This window comes from Zalophus californianus, chromosome 8 (assembly GCF_009762305.2).
Source record: "Zalophus californianus isolate mZalCal1 chromosome 8, mZalCal1.pri.v2, whole genome shotgun sequence".
Lineage (NCBI taxonomy): Eukaryota > Metazoa > Chordata > Mammalia > Carnivora > Otariidae > Zalophus > Zalophus californianus.
The window spans coordinates 78,117,911-78,133,859 of record NC_045602.1 but is presented as its reverse complement, the minus strand read 5'-3'; the positions used below and the strand labels follow the sequence as shown (position 1 = coordinate 78,133,859).

Below are 15,949 nucleotides of genomic sequence, written 5' to 3'. Positions count from 1 at the left end.
AATCATTCACCCAGTGCTTTTTTATTAAGCACTTACTATGTGTGAGACAATACGCAAAGAGCTAGGGTTTTACAGAGAAGGATATGCATCTCTGTCCTCAGGGAGCTTACAGTCCAGTGGGATCTAGAGCAAGTTTTAAAAAAGCTTTAGGACTCTGCAGAAAATCTATCAAATTATTCTTTTTTATACATTTCCAGGAAAGTTGCACGAGAGAAAGTTCATTGCCTCCAGCCTGTGTCCCTTCCTTCAGCCCCCCTCAGCTGCACAAACCCTGGCCTCAGATGCTATTGTATGGAGGCAGCACTTCTGGGCCCTCACAGACCTGCCAGCTATGGAGGGCTACTGTATGCCAGAAACAGGGTAGGTGTTCGTGTAATACTGCTCCTTTAACCCTCAAATAGCCTCCCCTTTCCTGCCCTTTTACAAGTGAAGAAGCTGAAGAGGTACGTAATTTCTGTAGTGTTGCTTAGAGCCTATGCCAGGATTGACAAAGTTCTGTATGACTCCAGAACCTGATAGTGTAAAGTTAGTGGCTGGCAAAGAATGGGCATTGCCTTTTGGCCTGAGCAGGAGGGGCCCCTGCCCGGGACCCCAGGCTTTAAAGGACTCTACTCTGACTCTCTTCCAGCCACAGAATACGAGGCCAAGTGGATTTGCCCCCTGCTCTAGATTATGCTCTGGGTGCCCAAGACTCCCAAAACTGTGCTCGGGGGCTCTGGACTGGTTCTACGGCCTGCCTGGGTCTCTTACCAGGTCTGTTTTCCTGAGAAGGGCATCAGTGTGCACTCCCCTAGAGCTGTAGATGGACAAGGAGCAGCTGTTTGGAGGAAGGGGTGGATAGAGCTCAGAGCTGTGGGGTGTCCACACGTGTGTGTGAAAGACCCCTTGTGACCTGGGGTAGACCTGGACTGAGCAAAGAAGGAGGCAGGTATGGATGGGGAACCAGAGATCAAATCTTCCCATGCCACCATATTCTGAGGCTGAACTCAAAGGGGCCTGAGAAATCTCTATTTGAATCTGGTCTTCCAGTCATTGCGAAAGTGATTTGTCAATGCAAGAGGATAGGGCATGTTTGATTCAACAGTGTACTAGTCATCTCCAGCTCTCTACCTCACATCCTTCCTGCCCATCTTTCAGTCCAGCTATTGCTATGACAACCAGTTGCCTGTGCGGTGACCCAGGAGCACCTTGCCTCAGCTACACTGTGGATTGCTCCCCTTCTTTCCTGGGGGCTTCCCTGCTTCCCCCAGAGAACATATGCTAGGATGCTCATGCCATTCTGACACATGTACAAAACTAGAAGTGCTAGAGAGGTAACTCCCCCTTGGGCAACCTTTGACTTCCAGAACTCAGGAATCAGCACTAAATATTCCCATCTTCTATTCCTCAGAAGGGTAATTCAATGGTACTCTACGTGGCTCTTTGGAGAAGCCCTAGAAGGATCAAGCCAGTTGCCCAGAGTGGTGATCAGTTTGATAATATACACTTGGGGTGGCTTTCCCTTCTTGCCTTGTTTTCTCTTCTAAGACCCCCATGTCTCTTCCTTGGAATCACTTCCCAAATAAACTGCCTGCCTGCATGCTTTTGTCCAAAGTTCCAGGTTTGGGATTTGTGTGTGTGTGTGTGTGTGTGTGTGTGTGTGTGTGTGTGGGAGGAGGTGATTACCTCAGCTAAGAGAATTTTTTTTAGATATTTAGACAAATGGTAGGTGGGTTATGTGAACTCCTGACCTGGGCCCCTGATGGGTAGAACAGGGCAAAATGTGTGTGATTAAAGGGAAATGTTAGTTTAAGGTAAGTCAGAAGATCTTTTTTTCCCTAATTATTCATAAACATCATAATAGTTGTATTTCTTAAAAAATTACTTTAAAAATCAGGATCCAAACCAGGTCCACATATTCTGATTGGCTGATTTGCATTTTTTAATCTCAAGTGTGTTTCTTAAAGATTGATTTATTTTAGAGAGAGGGAGGCGTGCTTGTGTGTGCGGGGTTGGGGGAAGAGGGCAGAGGGAGAGAATCTTCAAGAGCCACCCCCATTCCAATCTGAGCACGGAGCCCGGTGGTGTGGGGCTTGATCTCACAACCCATGAGATCATGACGTGAGCGGAAACCAAGAGTCAGTTGCTTAACTGACTGAGCCACTCAGGTGCCCCTAATCTAAGGTTTTGGATGCATTTCTCCTCTTTCTCTTTGTGGAAGAAACATAATTGTACTCCAGAGTTTCCTATGGTATGGATTTTTGCCAATTCCAAATTGACAATGTTTTCTGTAAGTTAGCAGTTGTACTCAGAGGTTTGGTCAAACTTGGGTTCAATTTTTTTTTTCAAGAATATTTCTTCGGGTGATTTCAGCAGCCATTAATGATCATTGCCTGGACCTATCATTTCATTATGAGTTGCAAATTGGTGATATTCTATTATTTCTTCTCTACCAATTAGCTAATATAGTCTTAAAGAAAATTTTACTTATTATTTGGCTCTTCAGTGGTACCATTCATACAGGAAAGGCAGGATAAACAATCCTTTCCTCTTATTTACCAATTTTTAAGTCCTGACATCCTAAGTGATTCCCGAACTGCCCCATGAATTTTCACATTTCCTAGCCCAGACAAACTCTGGGAGAACTCACAAATCATGAAATTATAGTCAATGATCCTGAGGTGGCTGTTGAAAATGAAACCTGCCATCCAGCCAGGGCTCCCTGAGTGTGAGGCACTTGCATATCCATTATTCCTTAATCTTCAGGAGCCCCAAGAGGTAATAGTGATGCTGGTTTTGCAGGCTTGGGTCTGTCTGACCCTGAAGTCCACGTAGTGGTTTGTTTGGTTTATCACACCCACTGCAGGAGATTATAAATGTACAAATATAATTTTAATTTTCAAGCACAGGAAGAAGCTGTATCCTGCCAACTACCAGGGTGACCTTGAAGTGGATCCTAGGCGTGAGTCTAAGAGTGGTTTGTGAACATGTCTCAAATGAATATGAGTTTTCTAGGGCTTAACTGGGGAACTAACAACACATCATTTCAGACAATTCCCATTTTTTTTACAGCATTACTAAATCCAGCATGTTTTCTTCCCCTATCCCCCACCCCCAAACACACTTATTGACTCCCACATCCCAGGCATCATGCCTGGCCCCGAAGATTATGAAGATGAAGAAAATAGGTCTCTGTCTTTGAAAGCACAAAACTGTATGGGGGAAACAGGAATGGAAATGGGGGGTAGGATACAGAGGTGCTGAAATAGAGGTAGAAGCATGGTGGGGAGCAACGGGGAAGGGGGGAGGCACTAATTCTGCCTCAGGGACCACAGAGGTTCGAGGCGGCTTCTCAGATGAGTGGCGATCACAATATTTGTTTGACATTATTCAACATTTACCATGTGTTAGCCATTGTGCGGGCACCTTTGAGGATTTGATTGTGACTTCTGTGTTCTGGTGCATATCTTTAACTTTCTACATTGCTTTTGGCTTGGACACCTAAGTAGGCCAGGAATCTAACACAGCTCACCTGCACTCCAGTTTTTCTCATACTATTCTCATTCCTTTATTAACTCCAAAAGATTTGAAGGCAAGAACTGTTTCCTTTTACTTAAAAAATATCCTCCTAAACACCAGCATATATACACCTGGTGGGTAATAAAAAGCAGGTGGCATAAATGGATGAAGAACAGGTGAGTAATTGCAATGATGATGCTAATAATAACAACAGTATACTTACTGAGCATTTACTCTCTGCCTGGTACTGTTCTAATAACTTTAAATGTGTATTAACTCATTTGATTCTCACCATGCTCAATGAATGAGTCAGACTGAACATTTCTATCTTACTTAAAAATGGATGGAACTTTATAAGGGAGAGAGCAAGTAAGCAAGAAAGGAAGTCAAAACATGTAAAGCTCTTTCTTCTAAACTAAAATGTGCTTCTGAAAAAAAAATCTTTGTCCCTACTTATGATGACTAGCTCTTTATACTAAAAAAAATATTGTCCATGCTCTGTCCTTTTTTATTATGGCTTAAACGTGAAAATCAGTCTGGTTCAATATGTGTCATCTGAAACATTATCATTTTCCAATCCCTAAATGTAGCTGAGACAATAAAGAGGTGCCAAGAGCCCAAGATGCATACTCTTCTGACCCATTGGCAGACTTTCTGAATTATCATTGCCTTTGGTTATGATTCCTATGCAGCCAGAGGCTGGCAGGTTCCATTAGTGAGGCACCAAGTCTAGACACAAAGCCATGCCAAAAGAACTGAAACCCCAATCAGAGGAGAGCCCCACAGGGCACACTGGGTGCCAGACCTTTATTTTCTCCAGCTGAGACAGATCACTTTTACCACTTGGGGTCTACCATCTTCTCAGAAGTAATATCTCTCTGGGTTTCATCCATTTCTGTTCTCTACAACTCAACTTTCTCAGCATCTCTCTGAGCAAAAGCACTCAGCAAATTCTCAGTAAATGTGAGGTTGGACAGCCTTGCTTTGTCAAACTAAACTCCAAAGATAAGTCAATAACTCTCACATAGTCTATGTGCCTTGGAACTTTTTCTAAAGCACACTTCAAATTGCCTTTCCCTTCTTCCCCTATCCCATCTGGAAACTGCAGGATGAAAAGAAACTACCCAATGCTAAGCCACTTAATCATTCTAAGAGCTGTGAACCAGCCCACAGAACAAACACAATACAACACAATACAACACAAACACAATAGAACAGATATTAGTATAGGCAATGATGAAGGCTGTGTGTTTTCAAGCAGTCCTAGGCTTATGTAAAGGGAAGACACTAGTTTTTTGTTTGAGACAAATGGCATTGGAAAGACAATATAGGAGGCCAAGGGCACTGTACTGAGAGAAGGGAAAGCTGGATTCTCTTCTTAGCTCAGCCTCCAATTTGGGCAAGTGACCTAGCATTTTGGTTTCTTCATCCAATGGTGGACATGGACTTATTGCAAATGAAATCTTCCACAGAAGCCCAACAAATAAAACATTTACTTGTAGTATTTTATTTAAATGTATTTTAAAACATTTATAAAGATAATTAGTGGGTATTTACCCCCTCCCTAAAGTAGAAATACTAGTTCAAAAAGATATGTGCACGCTTATGTTCATTGCAGCATTATTTACAATGGCTAAGATACAAAAGCAACCTAAGTGTCCGTCAATAGATATTCAGCCATTAAGAAAAAAAAAGAGATCTTGCCATTTGTGACAACATGGATGGACCTAGAGGGTATTATGCTAAATGAAATAAGACAGAGAGAGACAAATACCATATGATTTCACTTATATGTGGAATAAAAATCAAACAAATTAAGAAAAAAAAAACAGAAAAAAATCCCATAAATACAGAGAAAATCTGATGGTTGTGGTGGGAAGCAAAATGGGTGAAGGGGATTGGGAGATACAGGCTTCCAGTTATGGAATGAATAAGTCATGGGGATAAAAGGTAAAGCATAGGGAATATAGTCAATGGTACTATAATAGTGTAGTATGGTGACAGATGGTATGACATTTGTGGTGAGCACAGCACAATGTATAAAGTTATCAAATCACTATGTTGTACACCAGAAACCAATGTAACATTGTGTATCAACTATACTTCAGTTAAAAAAAAATCAGTGGGACACCATGGTGTCCAGTATATTAAAATTTGGAAAAAGTACATTAAAAAACCTTAAAATGTACACAGAACACCTTAGGGAATTCTGTGGAACAGAGCTGAAAACCAAGGCTCAGTTGATTATTAAAGGTCCTTCCATTCCAAGAGTTTCACGATGGAACAAAACTGTAGAGTGCAAATATTGTGCCTGACAGTCCTCTTATAGTTTGTGTGTGAATGTGATCCTACTGGAAGAAACAGAAATATTCCAGAATTTCAAAAACAGAAAGGAAAAAGCTATATAATGTTAAAATTCTCTGGACACGGTACAATATAAATAAAAACAACTTGAGGGGCACCTGGGTGCCTCAGTTGGTTAAGTGTCTTCCTTCAGCTCAGGTCATGGTCCCGGGGTCCTGGGATTGAACCCTATGTCGGGCTCCGGCCCCACGTTGGGCTCCCTTCTCAGTGCAGAGTCTGCTTCTCCCCCTCCCTCTGCCCCTCTCCCCAACTTGTTCTCTTTCCCTTGTGCTCTCTTTCTCAAGTAAATAAATAAAATTAAAAATAAACAAACAATTTGAGTATCAGAACTTACATGAGAGGGCACTTTGAAAATTACATTAGGATGCATTGAGCCTTCCCAAGAATGCAAACTTGATTTAACATCCAAAATCAATCAAGGTAATACACCATATTAATTAAATGGCAAAAGCCATATGATGAATGCAATAGACACGAGAAAATCATATGACAAAATCCAACATGTTTTCATGATAAAAATCAACAAAATAAGAATAGAAATTCCTTAAACTGATAAAGGGCATCTATGACAAAACCACAGCTAATATCATACTTAATGGTGAAAGACAGAACGCTTTCTTCTAAGATCAGGAACAAGACAAAGGTATTCACTCTTATCACCTCCATGCAACATTGTACTTTTAGCCAGGGCAATTAGACAAGAAAAACAAAAGCATCCAGATTGGAAAAGAAAAAGTAAAACTATCTCTATTTGCAGATGACATGATCTAGAATATATGAAATCTTAAGGAATCCACTAAAAAACTATTAGAACTAATAAATGAGTTTAGTGGTATGGCAGGATACAAGATCAGCTTATAGAAATTAATTATATTTCTATATGGTAGCAGTGAATAATAAGAAAATGAAATTAAGAAAACAATCCCATTTTTAATAGCAGCAAAAGAGAATTAAACACTAGGAAATTTAACCAAGGAAACTGAAGACTTGTACACTGAAAACTATAAGACATTGTTGAAAGAAATTGAAGATATAAACAAATGGAGAGATATTTCCTGCTCATAGAGTGGAAGGATTAATATTATTAATATGGCAATACTCCTCAAATTATCTACAGATTCAATGCAATCCTTATCAAAATCCCTGCTGGATTTTTTGCAGAAATTGACAAGATGATCCTAAATTTATATGGAAATTCAAGAAACCCCAAATAGCCAAAACAATCTTGAAATCTTGAAAAACAAAAACAAAGTTGGAGAACTCACATTTTCTGATTTCAAAAATCTTATTCCAAAGTTCCAGTAATCAAGATGGTGTGGTCCTGGCATAAGGATAGGTATATAGATTAATGGAATAGAATTCAGAGTCCAGAAATAAACCCCCACCTTTATGATCAATTAATTTTTGACAAGGATAATAATTTAATGGAAGAAAGAATAAATAGTCTTCTTAACAAATGTTACTAGGAAAACTGAATATCCACATGCACAGTATTATACACCTATACAAACAGGAACTCAAAATGGATCATAGACTTACATGAAAGCACTAAAACTATAGGATTCCTAGAAGAAAGCACAGGAGTAAATCTTTATGGCCTTGGGTTAGGCAATGGTTTCTTAGATATGACACCAAAAACATAAATTAAAAGAGAAAAAAATAGATTACTTCATCAAAATAAAAAATCTCTGCATCAAACAACACCATCAAGAAAGTAAAAAGGCAACCCACATAATGGGAGGAAATATTTTTATATCACATATTGATAAGGGTCTTGTATCCAGAATATATAAAGAACAGCTACAACTCAATAATGAAAAGACAACCCAATTAAATGGTGGGCAAAGGATTTGAATAGACCTGTCTCTGAAGAAGATATATAAGTAGTCAACAAGCACATGAATATAAGCATATTTAGTCATGGGGAAATGCAAATCAAAATCATGATAAAATACCACTGTATACCAACTACAATGGCTATAATAAAAATATAGTTAATAACAAGTGTTGACAAGGATATGGAGAAACTGGAAACCTCACACACTACTGGTAGGAATGTAAATGGTGCTGCCATATTGGAAGACAGTTGGGCAGTTCCTCAAAATGCTGAACATAGTTGTCATATGACCCAGCAATTTTGCTCTTGAGTATATACCTAAGAGAAACGAAAATATACATCTATAAAACAACTTGTACATGAATATTCATAGCAGTATTATTTGTAATAGCCAAAAAGGGGAAACAACCTAAATGTCCATCAGCTGATAACTGAATACACAAAATGTGGTATATCTACATAGTAAAATGTTATTTGACAATGAAAATGAATAAAATACTGACTCGTGCTACAACATGGATGAACTTTGGAAACATCATGCTAAGTGGAAGAAGCAAGATGCAAAAAGCCACATGTTGTATGATTCCATCTACATAGATTTTACATAGATTCCATCTATGTAAAATGTCCAGAATAGGCAAATCCATTGAGAGAGAAAGTAGATTAGTGGTTGCTGGGGGAAAGTGTTCAGGTGGGGGGTGGCCAGAAAAAAGAGTGACTGCTAATACCTACAGGGTTTCTTTTAGTGGTGTTGAATGTTTTAAAATTATGTTGTGATGATGGCACAACTGTAAATATTACTAAAAAGTGCTGAAATGGATACTTTAAATGGATGACTTTTATGGCATGTGAATCATATCTAAGGAAGTCATGTTAAATCTAATATCAAAACTTCTTTTATTTATTCATTTTTTAAATTTAAATTCAATTAGACAACATATAGTACATCATTAGTTTCAAATGTAGAGTTCAATAAATCATCAGTTGCATACAATATCCAGTGCTCATCACATCACATGCCCTCCTTAATGCCCATCACCCAATTACCCCAACTCCCCACCCGTCTCCCTTCCAGCAACCCTCGGTTTATTTCCTATAGTTAAGAGTCTCTCATGGTTTGTCTCCCTCTCTGATTTCTTCCCATTGAGTTTTCCCTCCCTTCCCCTATGATCCTCTGTTTTGTTCCTTTAATCCCACATATGAGTGAAACCATATGATAATTTTCTTTCTCTGATTGACTTATTTCACTCAGCATAATACCCTCCAGTTCCATCCACGTCAATGTAAATGGTAAGATTTCATCCTTTTTGATGGTTGAGTAACATTCCATTGTATATATATATATATATCACATCTTCTTTATCCATTCCTCTGTCAATGGATATCTGGGCACTTTCCATAGTTTGGCTATTGTGGACATTGCTGCTATAAACATGGGGGTGCAGGTGCCCCTTTGGATCCCTACATTTGTATCGTTGGGATAAATACCCAGTAGTATAATTGCTGGGTCATAGGGTAGCACTATTTTCAACTTTTTGAGGAGCCTCCACACTGTTTTCCAGAGTGGCTATACAGCTTACATTCCCACCAAAACTTCTTTTAAAATGCAAAACTAACAGTATCTGCTACAAGAAACTCACAAAATATAAGTGTATTAAAGGGGAGAGGTGTCAAAATATCACATTAATAATGGTATTGATCACATGTTTGAGGGCTTGCACTATGCCAGGTACTGCTCTACAGCTTTTCACAAGTCAGAACTCATTTAATCCTCACAATAACCCTATGAGGTAAGTTATTGTCCCAATTTTATAGTTGAGCATACCAAGACACAAGTTTCACACAGCCAGCGCTATCACAAGCAATTTAGTTGTAGAACTTGCAAAGTCAAAACCTGCCTCTCAAGAAACAAGGTCAATTTCTGGGATTAGTAGGTATTCAAAGCTGCCTCCATCTGCTCAATAAAAGTCCAAAAGGGCAGCTCAGGTCTTAGACCATGAGGGTGTGTCTAGTTGTGCTCAGATTGAGCTTCAAGGTGATGAGGGGAAATGGAGCTCAGAATTTGTGTTCTCTCTTTTCTGTGGAGTGGAGGATAGGCAAATCCAGGAATGTTCCCACACCAAGATAGAGAGGAGTCCAAGTTAGGGTTATTGTGTCTGATTTTCCAAGGAAACCTCTGAATGGCTCTGAGGTAGAGTTCTCTCCTTCTGAACTCAATGCATTTTTATAACACAAGAAAAGGGGAGTTTGGGTATGCCAGCTGCAGATTTTCAATTCCTGTCTGAGAAAAAATTAACATTGTTCCCAAGAACAGGAAGAGATTTGGGGTGAAAGAGAATGCACTGAAATTGTAACAAGGTTATCAATTATGTTACTCAACCACCAGACAGAGACATGTCTCATGCCTAGAAAGTGTCTTGGTCTTCTGCAGAGATGACTCAGAATTAATGGGACTCTGGTTTCCTCAGCTCTAAGTGTACTCAATTTCTAAGTGACTGCTTTGCAATAAGATTCAGCTGCTCAGGTTGAGATTCCAAGAGGATGAAATTGCTTTCCAGATGTTGCTAGAGCTGGAGAACTCAGATCTCTGTAGCCAGCCCTATAGAAGCTATCCTCAGAATTCCATCTCCCCCCACCTGACTCCCCAACACACACACACACACACACACACACACACACACACACACACACACACACACACACCCAGGATCAACAAGGCCAGGCAAGGTACCTTCCTTCCTTCCCCAAGCCAAAGATGTGTTTCACCTAGCCTAGCTGCAGGCACAGAGGTAAAGTGTTCTTTTTTGTAAATTAATCTTGGGGATGTGATTATAAAAGTAATGCACTGTCATTACAAAAAGCAATAAGATGTTCATATCTGATTTTGAGCACTTGGTGTGTCAGGTGCTGTGCTCAGGAATTCACTCTAATTACTTCACTTACTCCTCCTAACAACCCACTGAAGCAGGTATTATAACTATTACTTCCAATTTACACATGAAGAAACTGAGACTCAGAATGGTTGAATAACTTGTTCAAAGTCACCCAGTGGCAGAACTAGGGAACAAAAGCCTGTTTGAGTTTAACCCCTACACTGCATTGTTAAAATGCAAGAGGGAATGTGTGAAGTCCTGTAAAGGAGAGCAAACGAAGTGCTGTGTGGGCTAGATGAGGTCCAGGGTGCAATGTGTGAGGATGCAGCATAGGCAGCAAAGAGCATCACTGGTACAAAACTATCCAGACTGGCAGCACCCCAATGGCGGCCCTGTCTTGGTTAACATCATGAACACCAAGCTAACTGATCACCCAGCATGAGCCTCTACTCCTATTTCTCCCTCACTTTCCCAGATCCAAAATCCCCAAGTCCTCTTAGTTACACCACCAACTATCTGTCCTCTCTTTCCCCTTCCATCATTCATTCATTAATTCAGAAATGGAGTGAGGGTGGGAGTCCTGGCCTCCCTCCCCAGTATTTTTGAAATAATTGCCTCACCTCTTTAATGCATCCAAGGCTTGGCACTTAGGAGGTGCTCAGGGAGTGTGGAATGAATGAATGAATGAATGAATGAATGCGTCTTCTGCACTAACACCAGGGTCTTTCTAAAAGGTAGTTTGAATCATGTCACTCAGAAACTTTCAGAGGTCGCCTATTTTCTCCATCATGCAGTCTTAGCCTGACATTCAAGACTTTTCATAACCTGGATCATATCAGCCTAAAAGGGAAAGCTCCATTTAAACCAAATTACTCATGCTTTCCTTAAGGGTGTCGCAAATTTTCTTGTCCCTCCTATTGACAGACTCATTAAATCTCACCATGGTGAGATCTCACCATACATGGACTTCCTGTATTTCTCAGTCTCCCTTCCAGGCCAGGTGAGGGCTGAATAACAGGCTCTGGCCAGTGGACTCCTCCCATGATGCAGGGTCCCCCAATTCCTCCAAACCTCAGATGTTGCATAAGTGATGGATGGGCTAGACGCCGAGAGGTTCCAAGTCTACTAGAGTAGGATCTATCCTCTCCTGACTGCTCTACACATCTTTGGTCCCACTAGTCTGTCTAGAGAGAGATTTTTCCTCTTTCTCTCCAGTTGAAATTCCTGTCATCCTTCAAGTTTCAACTAGAGTATGACCTCCTCTGGGAGTCAGTCACTCCCAACTCTCTCTACTCTCAGAGCACTATCATTACCTCTATTTCACCCCAGAGCAGAGCCCAGCTGACAGGAAATATAAGGGCTTGTCAATCACGCAACACTGTGAGGTCAGAGAGAATGGACTGTGTTTGTTTAATTAATTCTGTCTCCCACTGGACTTAGCCTTTTGATTTGTACTTAGGAGTAGTTAGTGTTCACCTAATATTAATTAGGTCAGAGGAAAAAGTATTTACCCCTTGACCTCAGTGTATGCAATTGGGGATGGAAAATAAAAGCTTGACTCATCTGAACCTGGAGGGCACAGTGGTTGGCAGGGATCAGAGAAGGTTTCAGGTGAAGAGGGCTCTAGGCAGGGTGTGTATGTGGTGGGGGGATGCTGTTCACAGAGCCTGGTCATTGTCATCCCTCCCCCACTCCCCTAGGAAATCCGAAGCCTGTGCACAATCTGGGGGAGCTAGCAAAGAGCCTCTGCAGCTTCTAACTGTTTACCTCCTGGGTACCATGGCGACAGGAGATTGGTTACCATGGCAACCCCATTATTAACCAGAGGCAGCAACCGCTGGCAGATAGTGAATGAGGACAGAAAAGGCATAAAAATGGGTACATCAAAGACACGGGGCACATGCAGTCCTGGCCAAAGTCCCAGCTAAAGCGATTGAGATCTTGCTCTGACCAGTCAGTTACCCACAGAGCAGCCATTCAACCTCTCCTGGCATCCTGCGCCCAGCAAGGACCCCATTTATGGATGAACAGAGGCTGAAGAGGAAAAGTGCGGGTGCTTGGGCATTCATGTGAAGTAAGGACAGTTTGTGTCTTCCCCGCTCCCACCCTACCAAAGGAGCTCCCACCAGCTCAATGAAATCCCAGCTGGGTTCCCTGGCCTGGAAGAATGTCCAAGAATCCAAGACTTTGGCACACAAGACCTGGCATGGAGAGCGACAGCAATAGGAGTCACCTCCCCTCTCATTGCCCAACTTTTTACCGCCCCTTCCAGTGTTTTCTCACCGAGGGAATATGTGACTTTGTTCCCAGACAATTATATTATTACTGTGTTTTATGAAGGAAAGTGTGTGTGTGTGTGTCTCACACGGGAGGCGGGGTGGCGGCAGTGCTGGTGGACGGTCCATAGAAAAAAATTAGGGGTCTGGACAGCACAAACCCAGGTGGGAGCACCACTGCCCAGTAGTTTGGGGTAAAAAGGACCATGCCAACCCCAGTTTGCCCTCTGGAAGATTTGGAGAGGATCGTCCACTGTAGTGCTCTCTGGTTTCCAGGCGAGAGGTTGCAGAGCTTGCGAGGGAGTCCTGAGCAAGCAAATTGCTTGTTGGAGGCACCAGACCCATGGACAGAGGCCCAGGGGCAGGCTTCAGGTGCTTTCTGCTCTTCCCTCCCTTCATCCTTGGCCACATTTCTTGTCTAGCTGGAGATACCCGCTTTAGAATGACAAAGTTTAAAATCTCAGCAACTGCATAAAGTAGGGCAGTTGTGAATTGAGGAATCACAAGGGGAGAAAAATGAAACAACCTTTCATCTCCCGTCACCCAGCCCCAGCTCTTGTTGGGGACTGCTGAGACAGAATCCCGGGACAGCCAGAGTGTGAGGAAAGGCTCGACCAGACCCCTTGGGAATAGTGAGTGGAGGTGGGAGCTGAGCTTGGGAGAAAAGCCTGAGGACGAGGACAGAAAGCCTGTATGATTATCGGGTTAGGGGATTGCAAGGGATCAGAGGGCCTGCTGCCCTTCTCCTCAATGCCTAAGCACTAAGACCTGAGGCCCGGAATGGCCAAGATCACGGATTATGATTTTTATCATTAAAGAAAGGAGAAGGAGAAGGAGGAGAAGGAGAAGGAGAAATTGTGATTGCTCACTTCCCTAAATAATTTGAACTCTTTACCTCCTCAGCCCACCTGTCTCTGGATCCCCAACGCTGAGTAAGGTCTAGCAGAGGCAGTCCCTTAACCTGGTCCGCTGATCTCCCTAGCTCCTGCTGCTTCCAAACCGCGGACACAACTTCCCCACGCGCGCGCAGCATGGATTCCCGGAGACTCTGCTAGTCCCTGACCTGAAGCCACAGAAATGAGATGGCCAAAGAGCCTCTTGCAGGACGGGCGGCCATGGAGACGTGTAGCCCGGCCTCTGGGTTAGGGGTGTCTTAGGGAGGTGTTGCCGGGGTGGTGTCATGCCCAGACCCCCTACCTGTCCCCAGTGGGAGCCAGTCCAACTCCTTCAGCCTCCTGTCCCGACGGCTCAGCCCGGCTCGGCCCTGCGCGGTTGCCGGACGGGACTATAAGGGGTGCGATGTACTTGGGCACAGGGGCCGGCTTTGTCCTGTGATCGCAGCTGGAGGGGTGTGTGTGTGCCGGGGATAGGAACAGATGCCGGAGCGGGCCCTTGCTTCGCCTCTTTCTCGCCAAGACGTGGCCCGTTTCAGCACCGGGGATTGCGGACAGCGCCACGCCCGCATTAGTGCTTCGCCGCCCCACTGCCCTGCGCGGACTTCTTTAATCCACCTCTTGTCTGGATGGAATCAACGACCCAGCACATCTCCCAGCGCCCCAAGAACTTCCAGCTCAAGAGCCCTTACAATCCTTACCCGCCAAAGTTTGAGTTCTCTGCGACGCGCCTCCGTCTGGCAAAGCGTCTCCTCCTCTCTCCCTCCGGGTTCTGGGCAACAGCTCTGGTCTCACTCCCTCCCCAACTCTCCGGCCCCAGGACCGTCCTCTGCGGAGGGCGGAAGGAGTCTGTTGCCTCCCTCTCTGTCTCTCTCTGGAAAAGTCAGGTGAGGCTCTGGAGTCTCAAAGGAGGTCCCGGAAGAGGCAGAAGCCGCCCATTCGTATCAGCAACCTTTCTGAGGGAAAAGGGGGTGAGCCAAGAGCAACAAAACAGGAAAGTCTGCCTGTCAACTCTGGACTCTCTCCTAACCCGGAGCCGCCACGTTGGACTCTTTCCTGGGATGTTTTACCAGTAACGTAATCCACACTGGATGAGGACACTACGGAGATCTGGGAGTCTGAAGTTTAAAGGTGGGAATATATTGCCCTTTTAACTCGTTTGCAATCTTAGGGAGGGTTTTAGAAATAAATCTCTCTTAGGGATATTGTGTATTCTCCTTGCAGAGATTTGTTTCCTTCTGCCACAACAGACACCACCAGATTCCCTGATCTAAACATTAAAACCCACCAATCCAGCCAAAGGAACTTAAACCCCTTTTGGAGAAAATAACTTAACAAAGCCTCCACATTTCTCCGGACTCACTTTCCCCACAGAAACCATATATCTAAGGACACACCTCTCCATCAAGGATGAAAACATAAACTCACCTCCCCCTCACTCTTTGGTTCTGGATTGCAGGAGCAGGTCCCAAGGAGGAATCCAGCCGTCTTGTCTGGGACGAGGTCTGGAAGCCTTTTGGCTAACACCCTTATGGAAAGAAACTGCAGGAGCAGATCCCACAGGAGTCTGAAAATGAGAGGACTTGGAGCTCATGGTATTTCCTGAACATAGCTATTAAATTGTCTGTTCATGGAGCAGATTGTCTTTAGAAGGCTTAAATTCTTGAGTTCATGCAACACTTGGAGAGATCAAGTGTATATTATTCACTGGAGAAATAAAGAATTAGAATCACACACACACACACACACACACACACACACACACACACACACACCCTACCTTAAAGAAGGAAAGCAAAACCCAGAAAAATTCTCCCCAAGGAAAAGTCAAGCTTAATTGTTCAAATTCAAGGGATTTTGGTAGTGGGAATTGTTCAGATTCAAGGGATTCTGGTAGTGGGAAAGCAAATAAGTGGAAGTGGTGAATCAACCAAACAAAGTTGAAGCCAGAGAAGTTGGAGGAGAGGAGAGTTCTTGTTTTATTATTTGGGTTTCTGGGAGAAATCTGAAGTGAATTTAACACAAGAGAAAATATAATTCATGAGACTATGTTTCATCAAGACCTTTAGTATCCTTAATCCAGAGACTTTCCAGCATGCATACATCAGTTACCTTGTGCAATTTTTTTTTACAGCCCTCATTGTCAGGAAATACTTTATTTTCTCTAATCCCAGTAATTTACACTACAAGTTAAAGCTGTTTCTTGTA

The 15,949-nt window shown here is 42.7% G+C and overlaps 1 protein-coding gene across 1 annotated transcript in view; it reads right to left on the bottom strand.

Moving 5' to 3' along the window:
- The window catches only part of CNGA3 (cyclic nucleotide gated channel subunit alpha 3), a 47,305-nt gene extending 31,978 nt beyond the window's left edge, over window positions 1-15,327 (bottom strand). Inside the window, exons 1-2 of the mRNA XM_027620450.1 lie at window positions 15,170-15,327; window positions 14,443-14,697 (exon numbers count right to left, since the gene is read on the bottom strand). The gene's annotated coding sequence lies outside the window, so the exon portion shown is untranslated. The remainder of the gene's footprint in view (window positions 1-14,442; window positions 14,698-15,169) is intronic.
- Window positions 15,328-15,949: the final 622 nt, after the last annotated feature.